The sequence below is a fragment of the Chlorocebus sabaeus genome, chromosome 23 (genome assembly GCF_047675955.1).
Source record: "Chlorocebus sabaeus isolate Y175 chromosome 23, mChlSab1.0.hap1, whole genome shotgun sequence".
Lineage (NCBI taxonomy): Eukaryota > Metazoa > Chordata > Mammalia > Primates > Cercopithecidae > Chlorocebus > Chlorocebus sabaeus.
The window spans coordinates 60,357,350-60,376,818 of NC_132926.1; the positions used below are offsets into that span (position 1 = coordinate 60,357,350).

Consider the following 19,469-nt stretch of genomic DNA (forward strand, 5'->3'; position numbering starts at 1 on the left):
ATGAAGTCCACAATTTCTACATCTTCACCATTCTCAGTAGTGACAAACATCTTGAAAAGTGCTCAACTTTTCAAGGGCACAACTGTGCTCAGTTGTATATTTTGTATGATATCATGGAGGAGGAAAAAAGAATGTTCCATGTTTATTTCAGAAAAATCAGCATTATATCTTAGAATAAGAGAATCTTTTAGTGGATATATGATACTATTTTAAATGTGTGCATTTATTACTCAAAAATTAATGAAGAATTATTTCAATAATTATTTTGATTTTCTCTGGTAACACTTTTGTTTCATATACATTTATATTAATTTTACTTTTGCATAGGTTTTTCTACTATCACTTTTCAATCATTTTTCTCTTTTTGCATTCTTTTCTTTCATGTACTTATAAGACTTACATTACCTCAATTGAAATACGTATCTTTCAGTGCTATAAGCCCATTGGAACGAGCCTCAGAGACCCTTTACATAAGATGGCACCCAAGGAGCAGAAGGAAGCTCCTGCCCCTCCTAAAGCCAGAGCCAAAGTGAAGGCTTTGAAGGTCAGAGTAAAATAGCCAATGTTCAAGGGTGTCGAGAGTTACAAAAAAAAAGAGATCCGTATGTCACCCACCTCCTGGTGGTCCAAAACACTGAAACTCTGGAGGTAGCCCAAATATCCTCAGAAGAGTGTCCCCAGGAGAAACAGTCTTGACTACTATGCTGTCATTAAGTTTCTGCTGACCACTGAGTCTGCCATGAAGAATATAAAAGACAACACCACACTTGTATTCATTTTGGATGTTAAAGCCAACAAGCACCAGATTAAATAGGCTGTGAAGAAGCTCTATGACATTGATGGAGCCAAGGTCAACACCCTGATTAGGCCTGAGGGAGAGAAAAAGGCATATGTTCAGCTGGCTCCTGATTACGACGCTTTGGATGTTGCCAACAAAATTGGGATCATGTAAACTGAGTCCAACTGGTTAATTATATATATATATATCATTTCACCAGAAAAACAGAAATATTTATCTATTGAAAAAATGCCAAACAGTAACATCCTTTGAAAGCCTTGCAGGTAATAGTAGCCTATATATTTCTTTTAAGTATTAATTTTTAGAGAGTAGATTAAAATATACTCCTAAAGATAGAACTTCTATTCATGTACATGTTAGGATAAAATTATTCTAATATGCGGTGATATAAAGCCCTGCCCTCTAGATATCCGAACACAATTCACCACTTGACCATAGCCAGTATTAGGTGAACACACATGTGTTCTCCTACCTGGTAACTATTGTATGTGACAATTCCCTTCGTCAGTGTTCTCTTCTGTTTATTTCACCAAACTATAAAAAATTCTAAGTAGAGCAAAGAAAAAAGGTACAAAACAACAGAAGAATCTATAATTCATGTCTACAGTTTCATTTACTTATACATTCTTTATGATGTACTAAAACACTCCTTCTACTAGGAAAAGAGTGGCTACAAACTTGTTATACCAAGAGAATGCATTTATAAAAATAGATATGTCTTATAATCTAAAAGATTCATTACTGTACATGTTAAATGAGATATAGCAATAAAAATACCAGAAGAATATTAATGCCATTCTGACAGGTTTTATTAGAGAAAGGCTCTTAAACCTAAAATCAAAGTGAGGATTTGTTTTCTAAGGATAAAAATGAAGAATAGTGAATTCTAGAATATTTTGGGTATAATAAATACCTCAACTTCTTTTTTTATATTAATTATGGGACAAAACAAATTTTAACATACATTACCAATTTACTTGCTGTCATAGCATGTAAACAGTTAATAAGTAAATATCAGTTTATTTTCTACATAAAATCATCTAAATGTTTGATCTATTGTTTTATTATTTCCTTCCAAATTAGTGTATATAAGTCATTGCCAATATATAGCATGCATGTCAAAGGCATTTCTGGATACTTCTAGGTCACCTGAAGCAGCGAACTCAAGAAAATGAAACTAAGATAGAAGTTGTGTGTGAGACATAGCAATGAAGTTGTTCCCTAGAACATGTGGGGAAAATTTTTTTGAGAGGAGAGCACCAATGCTATTTCTTAGTATTTCTTACCAATTCCAAATAACCACTCTCTCTTTGAACAAATTGTTTTTAACGTTGAGGGCACTGGAAACACATAATCAGATCTCTGTCGTCCTTATATACCCAAATGTTGATTCTCTCAAGTAATGAGACTATCACAAAATATCTGAAACAAACCACAATAACCACCAAATCCCACTCAGCTGAATTTACTGCAAACTAACGTAAGAGAACATTATATTGACCAGTCACAGTCACTTCTAGAAGAACAAACTACTGATTTTTATAGAGATTTGTGAGAATGTATTAAACAGAGATCAGGGATTGTCAAACTTTCATAAGTATGAGTACATTAATGTCAACTGCAGAAGCATGAGGCTATTGATTTGTTGATATTATGAAGTGTATTCATTTGGAGCAGGGCCAACTACATAATTTAAAAGGTTCACTACAAAATTCAAATGTGGGGTCTCTTTTTCAAAAGCTAGAAAAAGAACCCTTTTTCCTTTTTGCCGTGATCTCTGTTGATCTTTGAGTGTTATTATTTTACTATATGATGTTACACCCCAATGTGGACAGTAAATGTAGATCCTTACAGGAATACTGAGTAGGATTAGAGGATAAGGCAGCTGAGAACCATCCCAGGAATGCGGAGTGGTGATGGGTGATGTGACCATTAACTAACCAAAGATCTAAGCCCCTGACTCATACTTTGTTGTCCCACTGGACTCCATTTTTTTTTTTTTTTGGTCGAAAACTGGACATTTTGTATACTGTATAGTAACAAGTGGGGATCACATTCCTCCACATCATGCCCCACCCCCATCAAGGTCTGTATTACACTTTTTTTTTTTTTTCATTTCTGTTATTTGTTGCTGGGATATATATTTTTAATTTTTTACTGATTATTTAGCATAATTCTTGAAACAAATTTGTAGTTTCTGTATTCTTTCCAGTGTGTTACCCCTGAGTTCTCTGTTGGCTTTATTTATTTATTTATTTATTTATTTATTTATTTATTTAATTTTAAGCTTGACTTCTTAGGTGTCATGCCTTATTCAGTGTAATTTAATGTGAACTGATGATTGCTTGGGAGATTATTTTATTTTATTTTCTATGTATATTTCACTCTCTGAAAAGATGACCTGAATGATAAGGCATGCCTTCAAACTTTAGGCAGTTTACAAGACAAACTTAGCTTTCACTTTCTTCTGCAAAGCTTCAGGGTCAATCACCAGTGATCCACTGGTGCCTCAGGTCTTCTCCAGCATGTACACTGGCTTGCACAAGCATACAATCTTTTAGATTCCTAGGAATAACTGGATATTTTTCAAAGTATCCTATGGTCATCTACTTCCCCAGGATTTCCTTTTAAAGATGTGTGCAGGCTCTCATTTGGCCCAACTAAAATCACAACTTTATGTAAGTGAGATATGACCAGTAGATTGCTATTTTATGGGTAATATCATAGTGTTAGACTCTCCTCCCTCTTCTGAGAGTTCTAAATCAAATCAAATAGCCACTGTACTCTAAGAATATATATTTGCCAGTGAACATCAAATGTAGACAAAATGTTGATAGTCCTCTGGGGATGGTGCTTTTAACAGAGGTCTAAGAGTGTTTAGGGATCATTCTCTCACTCTCAATCTATTTCTGTGTCTTTTTCTCTCTTTTGCTGTATTGCTGGCTTTTGTCTACTGTACCACTGAACTGCAAAAGGAAAGGGATATCACAGAACCTGCTGTCTTACCAAGGCTCAGTAGTATCTTTCAGATAGGTTATTTTCCTACCTTTATGTAGTTGTATTAATTGTCAGAGTACTAAAATGGTTGATTTTAGTTGATTTGCCCACATTTTAATGGTTTTAGAGGGAGAACAAGTTCACTGAGATCCTCACTCCACCATTCTGGAAGTTTATCTCTCTCTGGAGACTTCTTGGAGTAATAGCAGTGACTTTCAGTCAAGAGACACTGCTTTTTAGTATTAACTATAGGAAAGGAATCAAGAGAATGAATACCCTGACCTTACTTTATTTGAACTCCTTCCCAAGTTGTTCTTTGGCCAAACTAATCAAAAGTCAGAAACCACGGGCATCTCATTATTCATCCATGCAGACCAGTCTCCAAATGAATAGAAAAGAGAAGAAAATTGTTTAAAAAGAAACAGACAATTTGGGAATTATCATCTATGATGACATAATTTCTTTGAATAATATAAAGTATATATTAATTTGAAATACAGTGACTTTTTTTCTATTAATGAAGTTAGAAAAGTTAGAAATCAGAAATAGATTCCAATAAACTAAGTTCACTTTGTTATTGCAAAACAAGATATTAGAAAAAATTAAAACCATAGTTAGCTAGATAAGATATAAAAATGATTTTTTTGTACCAATAAAAGAGCAGTTATAGACTGTTTGAATTTTTGCCTTTAAATTGCCTCTCTGAAGTCTTCATATATTGGGAGTAATTGAAGATGCTCCTATCCCATTGAACATAATCATAGCAAGACATTGTAATCTGCAGTACTCTTGTAGGGCCATGTTTTCATTTCTGCATTTAAATTTGAACACTGTGTAATCAAAAATTTATGAGCTGACTAGGGAAAGTCGAGTGAATATTTTGAGTGAAATGATTAAAGAACCTTGAGAAATGATTTATGTGGCAAGATAAAAAGTGTTCAATATATACACTGTCAAAGGATGAAATGAGGAGTGAGATAACTACTTTCAAACACTAATCAGAGGCATACACAAAGAAGAATGACTTAAAATGTGCCAAATAATATAGTGAAGAATAATGGAGACAAATCAAGAAGATATTTAAAATGTGAGCTAATCTCAAGAATATTTTCCCATTGCTACCTTAATTGAACATGACTATTGAAATACACATGGTTACTGAAAGAATCTATCAAGCAAAAGCATGAGTCAAATAATACTTGATTAATTGACAATTTTAGAAATCTGAAAAATTAATATAGTAAACTAACATCTGTTGATGTTCTTCTTAACTCCTATTTGGTGGAGTTTCAGATTAATTTTCTCATTTGGTGAGTTTATGCACTTTATGTAATGGATATGGTTTGGCTGTGTGTGTCTTCCCTAAATCTTATCTTTAATTGTAGCTCCCATAATTCCCATGTGTTGTGGGAGGGACCTGGTGGGAAATTGTTGAATCACGGCAGCAGTTTCCCCTATGGTGTTCTCGTGGTAGTGAATAAGTTTCACGAGATCTGATGGTTTCTTAAGGGGAAACCTCTTTCACTTGGCTGTCATTCTCTCATCTGCTGCCATGTAAGGCATGCCCTTTGCCTTCTGCCATGATTGTGAGGCCTCCACAGCCACATGGAACTGTGAGTCCATTGAATCTTTCTGTTTATAAATTACCCAGGCTTAGGTGTGTCTTCATCAGCAGCATGAAACCGGACTAATGCAATAATGAAAACAACAAAAATATAGTTGGAATTCTGCATGCATTTCTGGAGAATTATTTATGGGAAAACATAATGGATTTTGCAAAATACACTAAAGTGGTAAGTTAAACCATCATACCATAAGATGAAAAAGGAAACATGAAAAGCACTTGAAAACTCAAAGACTAAGAAAAATTGTAAAAGTCTGTAAGTGTATAAAATATTTGTATAATCGTCACCTATTTATCAAATATAAGTATGCTGGAAGTAGGCAAAACACTTTGAAGTTCAATAGACTAGATACAAATATTTATTAATTCCACAGCACAAATGTTGCACACAATATTTATGGGGAGCATGTGAAGTCTTTTGTATATAACAGTAAATAAGGTACAGTTTTAGTCCTCAAATAATTTATATCATTGTGAGAGGAAGAAGTAATAAAATGTTCAATGACACATATAAATGCAGAGTTCTATACAAGCACGTTGGAAGGACATCCAACAACATTTATGGAGGTACATGGAGACTAAGAGGTGCAACCATAGAAGATTTAAGAGTATTATACAGATTGGGAAAGATTTTTAAGAATAGAGATAACAGCATTTCCAAAAATCAGAAAATAGAATTACCAGTCGATCCAGCAATCTCACTACTGAGTATCTACTGAAAGAAAAATAAATTAATATATCAAAGAAATACTTGCACTCACCTCATACATTTATTATGGCACTATTCACAGTAGAAAAGCTATGGAATCAACCTAAGCATCCATCAGCAGATTGATGGATAAGGAAAATGTGGTATGTACACACAATGGAATACTATTCAGTCATACAAAAATGGAATCATGTCCTTTGCAGCAACATGGGTGGAACTGGAGGTCATTCTTTTAAGTGAAATAAACCAGTCACAAAAAGACAAATACTGCATGTTCACATTTATATGTGGGAGCTAAAACTTTTGAACACATGGAGGTAGAGAATGAGAAATAGAAAGCATAGATTGGGAAGAGGGAGTAGGGAGGAGGGAGGATAAAGAGAAATAGGCTAATGCATACAAACATACAGTAACATAGACGGAATTGTATTTGTCCGTTCTCATGGTGCTGATAAAGAAATACCTGAGACTGGGCAATTTACAAAAGAAAGAGAGGTTTAATGGACTTACAGTTCCGTGTAAGTGGGGAGGCCTCACAATCATGGCGGGAGGCAGGGAAACTCCCCATGTCAGATCTCCTGAGACTTACTCACTATCACACGAACAGCAGGGGAAAGACCTGCCACCATGATTCACTTAACTCCCACTGGGTCCCTCCCACAACACGTGGGAATTCAAGATGAGATTTGGGTGGGGACACAGCCAAACCATATCAGGAATAAATACAATGTTTGATAGGATGACTATATTTAAAAGTGTCTTGTACTTGGGTGATGGACACCCTGAATACCCTGACTTTATTACTGCACATTATATGCATACAAGATATTTCATGCACCCTGTAAATATGTACACATTTTTAAAAAATGGAATAAAACTATAAAAAAGGACACTATGAAAATAGGTAACTTATATTTTCAGGCCTCTAAGACATTCTGATATGAAAATCAATCCCCACCACTCCCCAAAAAAGGAAAACATCTATTTCAATAAAATTTTGTCTTGTTTCAATAGATACATATAGATTTTTAAATTTGAGACAGAGTCTCACTCTATTATCCAGCCTGGAGTGCAGTGGCGCAATCTTGGCTCATTGCAACCTCCGCCTCCTAGGTTCAAGCAGTTTTCCTGCCTCAGCCTCCCTATGATTTGGGACTAAAGCTGTGTGCCATCATGCCCGGCTATTTATTTATTTATTTATTTTTAATAGAGACAGGGTTTCACCATGTTGGCCAGGCTCGCCTCGAACTCCTGACCTCAGGTGATCTGCCTGCTTCAGCCTCCCAAAGTGCTGGGATTGCAGGCGCGAGTGACACACAGGGCCATATTTCAATAATATTTTGTTAATGATGTTAGGTGGCAAAACGTTATGTGTTATATGGTTAATAACTGCCAATTAGTTCAAATATTGGAGATAACAAGCTTAAGAAGTTAAATATCTGAAACATTCGTTTAAATTGGATTTCTAAAAGAAAATCCTGGAAAAATTATTGGAATAGCTAAACTTCTCTCAAACTAGGGTACTTTCAATTTAGAAAGCACATTTTTACTATATTAAAAAAGATATATTAAGAGTACTGAAAGGAATTTTAATATTTCCAAAGGCATTAAGTGTCAGCCTTGTGAATAAATTTCAGTACTTCTGAGGCTTGTAGGTGTGCCTTATGACAACGCTAACTACATCACGTCAGTATAATAGAGTTTTAAGTTATAATTTGCCATTTAATCATCTCAGCTGATAAACTGTTAGCAAATTTAAAATTAAACCATGATTTTGAAGCTTTGTGTTAATTCCTCTGTGTAGCAGGTTATTTATAAATTTATAGTAGCTTACTTCTAGGTAACGTATTAATGAGCTGTGAGGCTTTAATGCCTTGAAAATCTGTTATATTATCAAGCTGTAATTTTAGTAGGAAATTTTGGTCTAATAATTACTTGATTTAATAAAATCATATTCAATTATACTTTTCTACAGCTGCAGTGTATCCCTTAGGAATCCATTTGCCTTTTTTCACATTTAATTGATTTTCTAAATTTTTAAATTGACAAATGAAAATTGTACATGTTTATCATGCACCACATGTTGTTTTAAAATATGTGTACATTATCAAATGGCTAACTGGAGCTAATTAACATATATATTACCTCACACTGATTTTCTTCTGATGCAAATACTTAAAAACTACCCTTTTTCCAATTTTCAAAAATAAAATTCATTGATATTAACTATAGTAATCATTTTGTACCATAGATCTTTTCAATTTACACCTCCCATATAAGCGAAATTCTGTATCTTTTGATTAATGTCTCCCCACATTTACCCCATACCACAGTCCCTGGTAACCACCACTCTACTCCCTACTAGTATGAATTCAGCTTTTTTAGATTCAACATATAAGTAAGATCACACAGTATTTGCCTTTGTGTGCCTGGCTTGTTTTGTTTAATATAATATCCTTAAGGTTAATGTATGTTGTTACAAATGACAGGATTTCTTTCTTTTGAAGGCTGAATAGTATTCCATCATGTATATATGCCCCATTTTAAAATCCATTATCTGTTGATGAATACTTAGGTTGAATCCATATCATGGCCAGTGTGACTAATACTGCAATGAGCATGGAAGTGAAGACATTACTTCTGCATACTGATTTCGTTTTCTTTAGGTATATATTCAGAATCAGAATTGCTCGATGATCTAGTACTTGCAATTTTAATTTTTGATGAACTTCTATACTGTTTTCTTTAATGGTTGCACCAGTTTATATTCTCACAAATAATGTGCAAAGGTACCCTTTTCCCCACATCCTTATCAACAAGTGTCTTTCAACTTTTTGTTAATATACGTTCTAACAGGTTTTAGGTGATATCTCATTGTGGTTTTAATTTACTTTTTTATGATAATTAGTGATGTTGAACATTTTTTCATATACCCATTGGCCATCTGTATATATATATATTTTTGAGAAATGCCTATCTAGATCCTATGTTCATTTTTTTTAAATAGGTCATTTGGTCTCTTACTATTGAATTGTTTAGATTCTTTATATATTTAGAATATTAGTACTTTATCAGATGTATATTTGCAAATAATTTCTCCTACTCTATAGGTTGTCTCTTTACTCCATTGATTGTTTCCTTAGCAGAGAAGAAGCAGTTTGATTTGATGTAGTCCTGTTTGTCTAATTTTGCTTTTATTGCCTGTGCTTTTGGGTTCTTATCTCAAAAATCATTGCTGAAACCAGTGTCTAGGAGCTTTTCTCCTATTTTTTCCTACTAGTTTTACAGTTGAAGAATTATATTTAAGTCTTTACTATATTTCTAGTTGATTTTTATATATGATGTGAGATGTTGGTCTAATTTCATCCTTCTTCATGTAGATAATCTATGTGTCCATTTACTGAAGAGGCCGTTCATTCCCAATTGCGCGTTACTAGCAACTTTGCCAAAAATCAATTGACCACACATGTGGATTTATTTCTGGGTTGTCCGTTCTGTTGCATTGGCCTGTGTGTCTGTTTTTATGCCAGTTCCATGATGTTTTGGTTAGTATAGCTTTGTAAAGTATGTAGTGTGATACCTGCAGCTTGGTTCTTTTTGCTCAAGATTGCTTTGTCTATTCAGTATTTTGTGATTTCATTCACATTTTAGATTTTTTCTATTTCCATGAAAAATGTCATTGAAATTGTGATGGAATTGCATTGAATCTTCAAATTCTTTTGGGAAGTAGGGACTTTTTAACAATATTAATTCTTCCTATTTATAAACATGGGATTTCCTACTATATACTTGAGTTTTCATTTTCTTTCATTATTTTTTCATAATTTTGAATGTACAAGGCTTTCACCTGCTTGGTTAAATTTATTCCTACGTATATTTTGGTAGCTGTTATAAATGGAATTATTTTCTTGATTTGTTTTTTGGATAGTTTCGTGTTAGTGTATAGAAACGCTGCAATATTTTATGCTTTTTTTGTTTATTTTCTATGTTTATTTTTTTATTTTTGTTTACTGAATTTATCAGTTCTTAGATTTTTTTTTAGTGTGGTGGTGTCTTTAGAGTTTTCTACATAAAATATTATATTGTCCAAAGAGAGGAAAAATGTAGCTTTTTTCTTTCCATATCTAATGTCTCTTGCCTCTCTCTCTTTTGCATAATTGCTCTAGCTAGGACATTCAGTACTATGTTGAATAGAAGCAGCGAAAGTGAGTATCCTTGTATTCCTGATGTTAGAGGAAAAACTTACAAATTTCACCTTATAATACGATGCTAGCTGTATGTTTGTTATATATGCCCTTTTATTGTGTTGAGGTACATTTCTTCTATACCAGTTTGTTGAGAGTCTTATTATAAAAGGATGTTCAATTATGTCAAATGCTTTTTCTGCCTTATTGAGATGATTATGTGATTTCTGTACATCATTCTGTTAATGTGGTTTATTGCATGTATAGATTTGGCTTTGTTGAACCATTCTTGTATTCCTGGGATAAATCTTACTTGATGATGGTGAATTGTCAACAATCCTTTTAATGTAGTATTGAATTTTGTTTGCTATGTTTTTGTTGAGGATTTTTATTCATGTGTTTATCAGGCATATAGCCTTGTAACTTTTTTTAATTATAGTGTTCTTGTCTGGCTTTAATGTTAGTACCGGTAATGATACTTAGTGAAATTAATTTCGAAGTACTTCTTTCTCTTCAATTTTTTGAAACAGTTTGAGTTAACTTGGTTTAGTTCTTCAAATGTTTGATAGAATTCATCAGTGAAGCCATCAGGTTATGGACTTTTCTGTGATGAGAGATATTTCGTTATTGATTCAATCTCCTAATTTGTTACTGGTCTGTTTAGAATTTCTATTTCTTCATGATTCAGTCTTAGGTTGTATGGTCTAAAAACGAATCCATTTCCTCTGGTTATCCACTTTGAGGAGTGTATAACTGTCCATAGTGCTCTCCTGTAATACTTCCATGCTGGTAGTTGTAATGTCTCCTCTTATATTTCTAATTTTATTTATTTGAATCTTCTGTATTTTTCTTGGTCCAGCTAAATGTCTGCTGATACTGTGTATACTTTCAAAAAGCCAACTCTTAATTTTATTAATGTTTTCTGTTACTTTTCTAGCCTCTATTTTATGTATTTTCATTTAGATCTTTATTATTGTCTCTCTTCTCTTTTTTTTTTTTTTTTTTTTTGAGACAGAGTTTTACTCTTGTCGCCCAAGCTGGCAAAAAAGTCGACTCTTAATTTTATTAATGTTTTCTGTCACTTTTCTAGTCTCTATTTTATGTATTTTTATTTAGAACTTTATTTTGTTATTTTCTCTCTTCCCCCCCCCTTTTTTTTTGTTTTTTTTGAGATGGAATTTCACTCTTGTCGCCCAAGCTGGAGTGCAGCCTAATGTTGTGGCATCTAATCTGGCATTAGAAAAAAGCCTGGATGCTCAATTTGTGCATACCAGATTCTAATCTGGGGCTATAAGAGACTTTTCAGTGCTGAGTTTTACTGGGGCAGGCCTAGTTTTGAGGTCCAAGGCAAATTACAGTGCTCATCTCCCTCTCCTCTTGCATCCAGGGTTTTTAATCTATCCTGGAGAATGTTCCATGTGTGCTACTATTATTGTTTTGCAATCTATCTCTCTATTCAGGTTTACTAATATTTCCTGTATTTATTTAGGTTACTCAATGTTTAGTACAAATATATTTATAATCATTATATTGTCTTGTTGAATTAACTCCTTCATTAAAAAATAATAAGTGTATTAGTCTGTTCTCACGCTGATATAAAGATACTACTCAAGACTGGGTAATATATAAAGGAAAGAGGTTTAATTGACTCACAGTTTCGTAAAGCTAGGGATGCCTCAGGAAACTTACACTCATGGAGGAAAGAAAAGGAGAAACAGGCACCTTCTTCACAAGGTGACAGGAGAGAGTAAGAGTTCAGGGAAAACTACTGTTTATAAAACCATCATATCTGTGAGAATTCACTCACTATCAGGAGAACAGAGTGGGGAAACTGCCCCCATGATTCAGTGACTTACTTCCCTTGACATATGGGGATTATAATTTGAGATGAGATTTGGGTGGGGATACAGTCAAACCATATCAATGATCTATTTTATTCTGCTTACAGTTTTTGACATAAAGTCTATTTTATCTGGTATAAGTATAGCTACTCTTCCTTCCTTTTGGTGTCCAATTGTATGAAATATCTTTTTGTACTTCCTCACTTTCAGGGTATATGCATCTTTATGGGTTAAGTGAATCTTTTGTAGTTGACTCTTTTTTTTTAATCTATTGAGCCACTCTATGTCTTTTGATTGAAGTATTTAATCCATTTATATTTAAGGTAAATATTGATAAGTAAGAACTTACTACTACCATTTTGTTGCTTTATTTGTAAATCCTTTATTCCTTTCTTGCTGTCTTCTTTTTGTAATTAAGTGATTTTTTTCTGGTAATATACTTTTATTTCTTGCTGTTTATCTTTTATGTCTCTACCATTGGCTTTTGCTTTGTGGTCACCATAAGACTTACAAAAAACATCTTACAGCCTACCTTAAACAAATTAACAACTTTGCCTACAAAAAACTTCTACCCCTTCCAAAAACTTTACATTTTTAATGTCACAATTAACATATTTTTATATAGTATTTCCCTGAACAGATTTTTTAGCTATTATTTTTTATAGTTTTATCTTTTAACCTTCATACTTAAGAGATAAGTGATATATGCATCACCATTACAGTTTCAGAGTATTCTGAATTTGATGATATATTTACTTGTAACAGTGAACTTTATAGTTTCATATTATTTTGTGTTACTAATTGGAATTCTTTGATTTCAGTTTGTAGCATTTTCTTTAGCATTTCTTGTAAGATATGTTTAATGGTGATGAACATTCTTAACGTTCGTTCATCTGAGAAAGTTTATCTTTCCTTCATTCATGAAGAACAGATTTGTTGAGTTTAGTGTTCTTGGTTGGAAGTTTTTTTTTTTTCTTTCCCCTTCAGCATTTTGAATATATCATCCCATTCTTTCCTGGCCTGTGATGTCTCTGCTGAGATATAAGCTGCTAGCCTTATTAGAACTCCCTTATGTATCATTTTTCTTCTTTTCTCTTGTAGCTTTTGTGATTTTCTCATTGTTTTTTGATTTTTGATATTTTGATTATAATATGCCATGCTGTATTCTCATTTGCATTGAATCTAATTGGAGACCTTTTACTGTTCTGTACCTGGTTATTTATCTTTCCCACAATTTTTAAATTATTCATTTAAATAGTCTTTCCTCCCCTTTGATGTTCTATTTTCTGTCATAAACTCTTATAACTCAAAAAATTTGCCCTGTAGTTCTGTCCCATAAGCTTTCTTCATTCCTTTTCATTCTTTTTTCATTTTTTTCTCTAACTGTATATTTTTAAATAACCTCGTTTTGAGTTCATATTTTTTATTCTGCTAGATAATTCTGCTCTTGATAATCTCTATTACATTTTTTACTTCATCATATTTTTTCATCTCTATGGTTTCATTTTGTTTTAATTACCATCTTTGTTAATTTTTTATTTTTTTCATTTATTCTTTTTCTAATATTATTGAATCCTTTCTTTGTATTTTCTTGAAGTTTGTTGATCTTCTTGAAAACAATTATTTTGAATTTTTTTTGGTCAGCCAATTTATATATCTTCATTTTGGGGAGTCCAGAGGGTGTGGCTGCCTATTGGGAGATTATTGTAGTGTTTTGGTGTTTGCTCTGGTTTGAATATTTGTCCCGTCCAAACTCATGTTAAAGTTTGGTCACTGTCATGGTGGTGTTAGAAACAGAATTTAGGAGGTAAAAAGGCCATTAGGGCTCTGCTCTTATGGGTGGAATCAATGTTGTCACAAAGAACAAATTTGGCCCCCCCTTTTTTTTTCCTCTTTACTCTTCTGTCCTCTACTGTGTGAAGACAAAGAATTCTGCCCTGAGGGAAAATGTGATATTCAAGGTGCAATCTCAAAATCAGAATCACTAAATCTGCCAGCATCTTAATGTTGAACTTCTAAGCCTCCAGAACTTTGAACCAGTAAATTTCTGTTCATTCTAAACTACTCAGTCAGGTATTCTGTTATAGTAACACTAATGGACTAAGACTATTATGTCTCCTTGGATTTTTATGTTTCTTGTTGCCTTACATTGATGTCTGCCGCTTTGAAAAAGTAGAGACTTATTCCAATTTTTGCAGTCTGGCTTTGCCTTGGAAAGTCCTGGGCCAGTCAGCCCATACAAAAATTCTCAGTATGCCGTCTACTGTAGTTTAAGGGTGGTATAGTTTGCTGGATTCCTTGGGCAGCTTAGCCTGGCACCTGGGTTTTCAGGGCTGAGCCTGAAGCCTGGATCCTCGGGGGTGAACCTATTCATTAGGTCTGAAGGAATGGGCCTTTAGCCTGAATCTATTAGGGTAAGCTTGGAGCCTGTCTTGTAGGGACTGGCATAAATCCTGGGTACACAGGGGTTGACCTGGCACTGGGGTGGTCTTGAGCCTAAGTCTACATGTGCTGGCCAGGTGTTGGGTGGCTCAGATAGAGCCTGGGTTCAAAGAGAGAGGCCTGGTGCCTAAGTTCGTGGGGGTGGGCCTGGTACCTAATACCACTGGGAAAGGCCAGGATCCTGAGTCCTTAGGATTCCATTGTACAAGCTAGATCCTGACGGTATGAAATTATGCTTGGCACCAAGGTGGGCTTGACGGCTCAGTCTTTTGACACCAGTCTGGAGCTTGGAGCTGTACACCCTGGAGTCTGTATCCACAGGGCCCAAACTGTTGGCTAAGTCGTCAGGTGTCAGCCTGGTCAGTGTGGTTGTGGGGTTGCCTAGAGATTAAGTCTGCCATGACTTGTGGGCCTAGAACCTGGGGTTATAGAATCAAGTCTGGCAATGGAGTGAGCATGGAGGCTCGGTTGTAAGTACCAGGGTGGAGTCTAGGTCCATGGGGTCCATTAAATCCTGTGTAAGGCTGGATTTAACTGGGGTGGACTTTCTTTGGGTTTGAAGGCAAAGTACAGTGCTCACTTCCTTCTCCTTCTCCTAAGCAAAGATATCTCTCTCCAGGTTGTGCTGCCTGGGGTTGAGCAAAGGGTAAAGAAGGTAATATAAAACTATCTTTCCTATACTCATTAATGCATTTTTTTCTTCTTTTTGTGCTATACCCAGGTTCTTTAATCTCTCACTGGGTTTCTTTAGCTCTGTGAAGGTGTTTTTGTGTATAAATAGTTGTTTAAATTGATGTTTCTCTGGTAACATGAGCACTTGAAACTCTTCATCTTTGTTGTTTTTGAAAAGAAAATTACAATTTTTAAATCAGCAACAATAAGCAAATTGTGTTTCATATAAAATTAAAATGGTGCATGATGAATGCTTGCTGTTAATGCTTTATCATTTAATATAATGAATAATCAAATTAGTTATCAAATTGATTGTTAGGTTATTTTAACTAAATATATCTAGTAAAGAGAAAATTAGACATAGGAGCACAATATATTCCCAATGTTGAGTTTCTAGCAACTTACACTGAAAAGGTTCATATCTCTAATGGCACATGGCATTCTAATGAAACTCATGATAATATGGAGCTCCTGGTAAGAGAAAAAGGATTAAATCTTCTATGCAACACTTAAAGCTGATAATTTGTTTGGCAGGTTACTTGAACATTTACCTGATATAGTAAAATATCTGGTTATAGTTTTATCTCTATAATATTATCCTCGATTTATTCTGAGTCTAACATATTGTATTTACATTTAAATATGGATTTATTTATTTTACCTTTTTAAAATTATTTTGAAATAATTGTATATTCATCTACAGTTTTAAGAAATAATAGATACAAATATCTATTATTTCAAAAATAGATACCCATTTTTTTCCTAATGGCAACATATTGCAAAAACTACAGTCTGACATCACAACCAGACTATTGTCATTAATATAGTTAGCATGTAGAATGTTTTCACTAACATAAAGATTTCTTCTATTGTCCTTTTATAGATGCATCCACCTCACTTCTGTTCCACACCTTTCTTTTATCACTCAGAATAATTCTCTGGAGATTCATCCACGTTGTTTCATGTATCAACAGATCATTCTATGAAATTATTGAATAGCATTCCATTTTGTAGTTATACTATACTTTGTTCAGCAATTCAGCTGTGGAAAAACATCTAGTTGTTTGCAGTTTTTTGCTATTACAAATAAAACTGCTGTAAACATTTGTGTATAGGTTTTTGTGAACATTTATTTTTATTTTTTTCTGGGATAAATCCTTAGCAGTGCAATTTGTGGTAGGAAAGAAGGAAAGAAAAAAGAAAGAAGAAAGAAAGAGAGAGAAGAAAGAAAGACTGATCAGTGGACTGATTCCTTCCACTTCATTATCTATCAAAATTGTTTTTGCTCTTCCAGTTCTTTACCTTTTTATTTAATTTTAGAGTAATCTTGTCTATATCTCCAATAGTCTTATTAAAATTATAATAACAGTTACATTAAATCTATATGTAAGTTTGAAGAAAACTTACATCTTTACTATGTTGAGTTTTCCAATTCATGAGCATGTTATGTTTCTTCATTTATTGAGATACTCAAATGTCTTTATCACCATATACGGTTTTCGGCATAAAATCCTGCATATATTGTGTTACATTTACCTATATATTACATTATTTTGAGCTACTGTAAAAATATAATATCACTTGATATTGTTTATTGCTAGGACATTGAATGAAATTATAGATTTATGGGTTTTTTTGACATTGGTTACTTATTCTAGCTTTTTTTTTCTTATGACAGATTTTATGGGATTTCTAAGTATACATTCATATCATTTGCACAAAAGGACTGTTTTATATCTTCATTTTTCATCCCTATACCATATATTTTATATTGCATTGGCTAGAATTTTCTTCATTGTGGTGAATATGGTTGGTGAGAGTCAATATCTTTGCCTTGTTCCTGATCTTAAGGGGAAAGCATGCAGTTCAACAGTATGTACTGTATTAGCTGTAGGGTTTTTTGGTAGATGCTCTTTATCAACTTGAGGAAGATCTCTGTTCCTATTTTGGGGGAGTTTTTATCATAAATGAGTGATGGCTTTTTTCAAAGACTTTTCTGCATGGAGATATGATCCCGGGGCTTTTTCCCTTCCCTTGTTACTATAATGAATTACTTTGTTTGATTTTTGAATACTGAACTGGTTTTACATCCCTGGAATAAAACTTATTTGGTCATAATGTATAATTATTTTTATATAATGCTCAATCTGTTTGCTAATATTTTGTTAAAGGTTTTTGAATCTACATGGAAAATATTAGTCTGTACTTTTCTTTCTTTTATATGCTGTATTTTTCTACTTGGTTATTGGTATATACATACCTTCAAACAATATACTGGGAAGATTCTCTTCTCTTTTATATTGTAGAAGAGATTGTACAGTTTTTGGTCTCAGCATTTCTTTAAATGTTTGGTAGAATTTCCCAGTAACATAATCTTAGGTAGAAAATGTATTTCTATAAGTTTTAATCATAAAATCAATTTTCTTAATAGAGATACTAATTTTATCTGTTTCATATTGGATGTCTTGTAGTTTGTATTTTTTGATGAATTTGTTCATTGCTTCTAAGCTGCCAAATTTATGTGTGCAGAGTTGTTCATAGTCATCCCTCATTCTTTTGGTGCCTGTAGGGTCTATAGTGGCAGCCTATAAATCCAGGTATTTGTAGTTTGCATCTTTTCTCTTTTTTCGTCAGTTTTACTAGAAGTTTGTAAATTTTATTGATCTTTAAAAAAACCTGATATTTGTTTCATTAGGTTTTCTCTAAAAACCAGTTGTACTGGTTTTAATTTCATTCATTTTCGCTATTAATTTTTATTATTTCCTTGCTTCTGTTTTCTTTTTATATAACAAGGAAAAAAACAGGTTAATAACATCCATACCTCATCTATGTTGGAAGAAAGGCAGAGAAAATTGTGTTAATCTCTAAGACTCGGCTTTGAGTTCAGGCTTCAATACCATCTTTTCAATTGAAACCAAAAGAAGGTATAGAGAAAGTCCAGTAATGGGAAGTTTGCCAAGAACTTATGGTAAACAAAGGTAATATTTGTTGTCAGATTTAGATTGGTATATTTTCCTTGATAAAAGTTTCCAGTGATTTAGAGTAACCTATTTTTCTGGGTCCAAAAAGAGGGCGATACCCTTATAAATGCAAGTCTATATCTTTTATAAATATGAATTTCTCTTTTAAAAACTGATTTCTACTCTTGTTTTTAGAGCTCTTCCTCTGTCTGAAATTTTTCAAAATAATTAGCTCAAATAATGTTTATGCCATGAGGCATATTTGGCAGTAACGCAGTAACACATTCTTGTTTTCTATAATCATATTTTGGAGCAGTATGTCCTAAGCCCCATTATTCACTCATCTGAAACTTTCCAAATAAGTTTCATATTCCTAAGGCTGAGTTGGTAGAATATTCCATGACTCATTAAACTAGGTTCTTGGGATGGCAACTTGGAATATTAATTTGAGAGTTTTTCCTCCTTTCTAATACATGCATTTAGTGCTATAAATTTCCTTTTCAGTCCTGTTTTAGCCATGTTTTGCAAATTTGGATATGGCTTAATTTTATTAATTCAGTTCAATGTATTTTTAAAATTTCCCTTGAGGTTTCCTCTTTGAACCATGGAATACTTAGAAGTACATGGTTTAGTTGCTTTCTTTCCTTTCTTTCCCCTTCCCCCCTTCTTCCCTTCCCCTTTTCTCCCCTTCCTTCCTTCCTTCCTTCCTTCCTTCCTTCCTTCCTTCCTTCCTTCCCTCCCTCCCTCCCTCCCTCCCTCCTTCCTTCCTTCCTTCCTTCCTTCCTTCCTTCCTTCCTTCCTTCCTTCCTTCCTTCCTTCCCTCCCTCCCTCCCTCCCTCCCTCCCTCTCTCCCTCTCTCCCTCCCTATCCCCTTCTCTTCCCTTCTCTTCCCTTCCCTTCCCCTTCCCCTCTCCTTCCCGTCCCCTTTCCCTTCTTTCTCTTTCTCTCTCTTTCTCTGTCTCTGTCTCTGTCCCTCTCTCTCTCTGTCTCTTTCTCTTTCTCGCTCTCTCTCTTTCTTTCTCTTTCCTGGAATCTCGCTCTGTTGCCAGGCTGGAGTGCAGTGGGACGATCTCTGCTCACTGCAACCTCTGCTTCCCAGGTTCAAGCAATTCTCCTCCTTAGGCCTCCTGAGTAGCTGGGATTACAAGTGCTCACACCCAGCTAGTTTTTGCATTTTTAGTAGAGACAAGCTTTCATCACGTTAGCCAGAATTGTCTTGATCTCTTAACCTCATGATCCGC

General features: G+C 34.0%; 1 pseudogene; it reads left to right on the top strand.

The window, feature by feature from the left end:
* Window positions 1-475: 475 nt before the first annotated feature.
* Window positions 476-952, top strand: LOC140709922 (large ribosomal subunit protein uL23 pseudogene; annotated as a pseudogene).
* The last annotated feature ends 18,517 nt before the right edge of the window (window positions 953-19,469 follow it).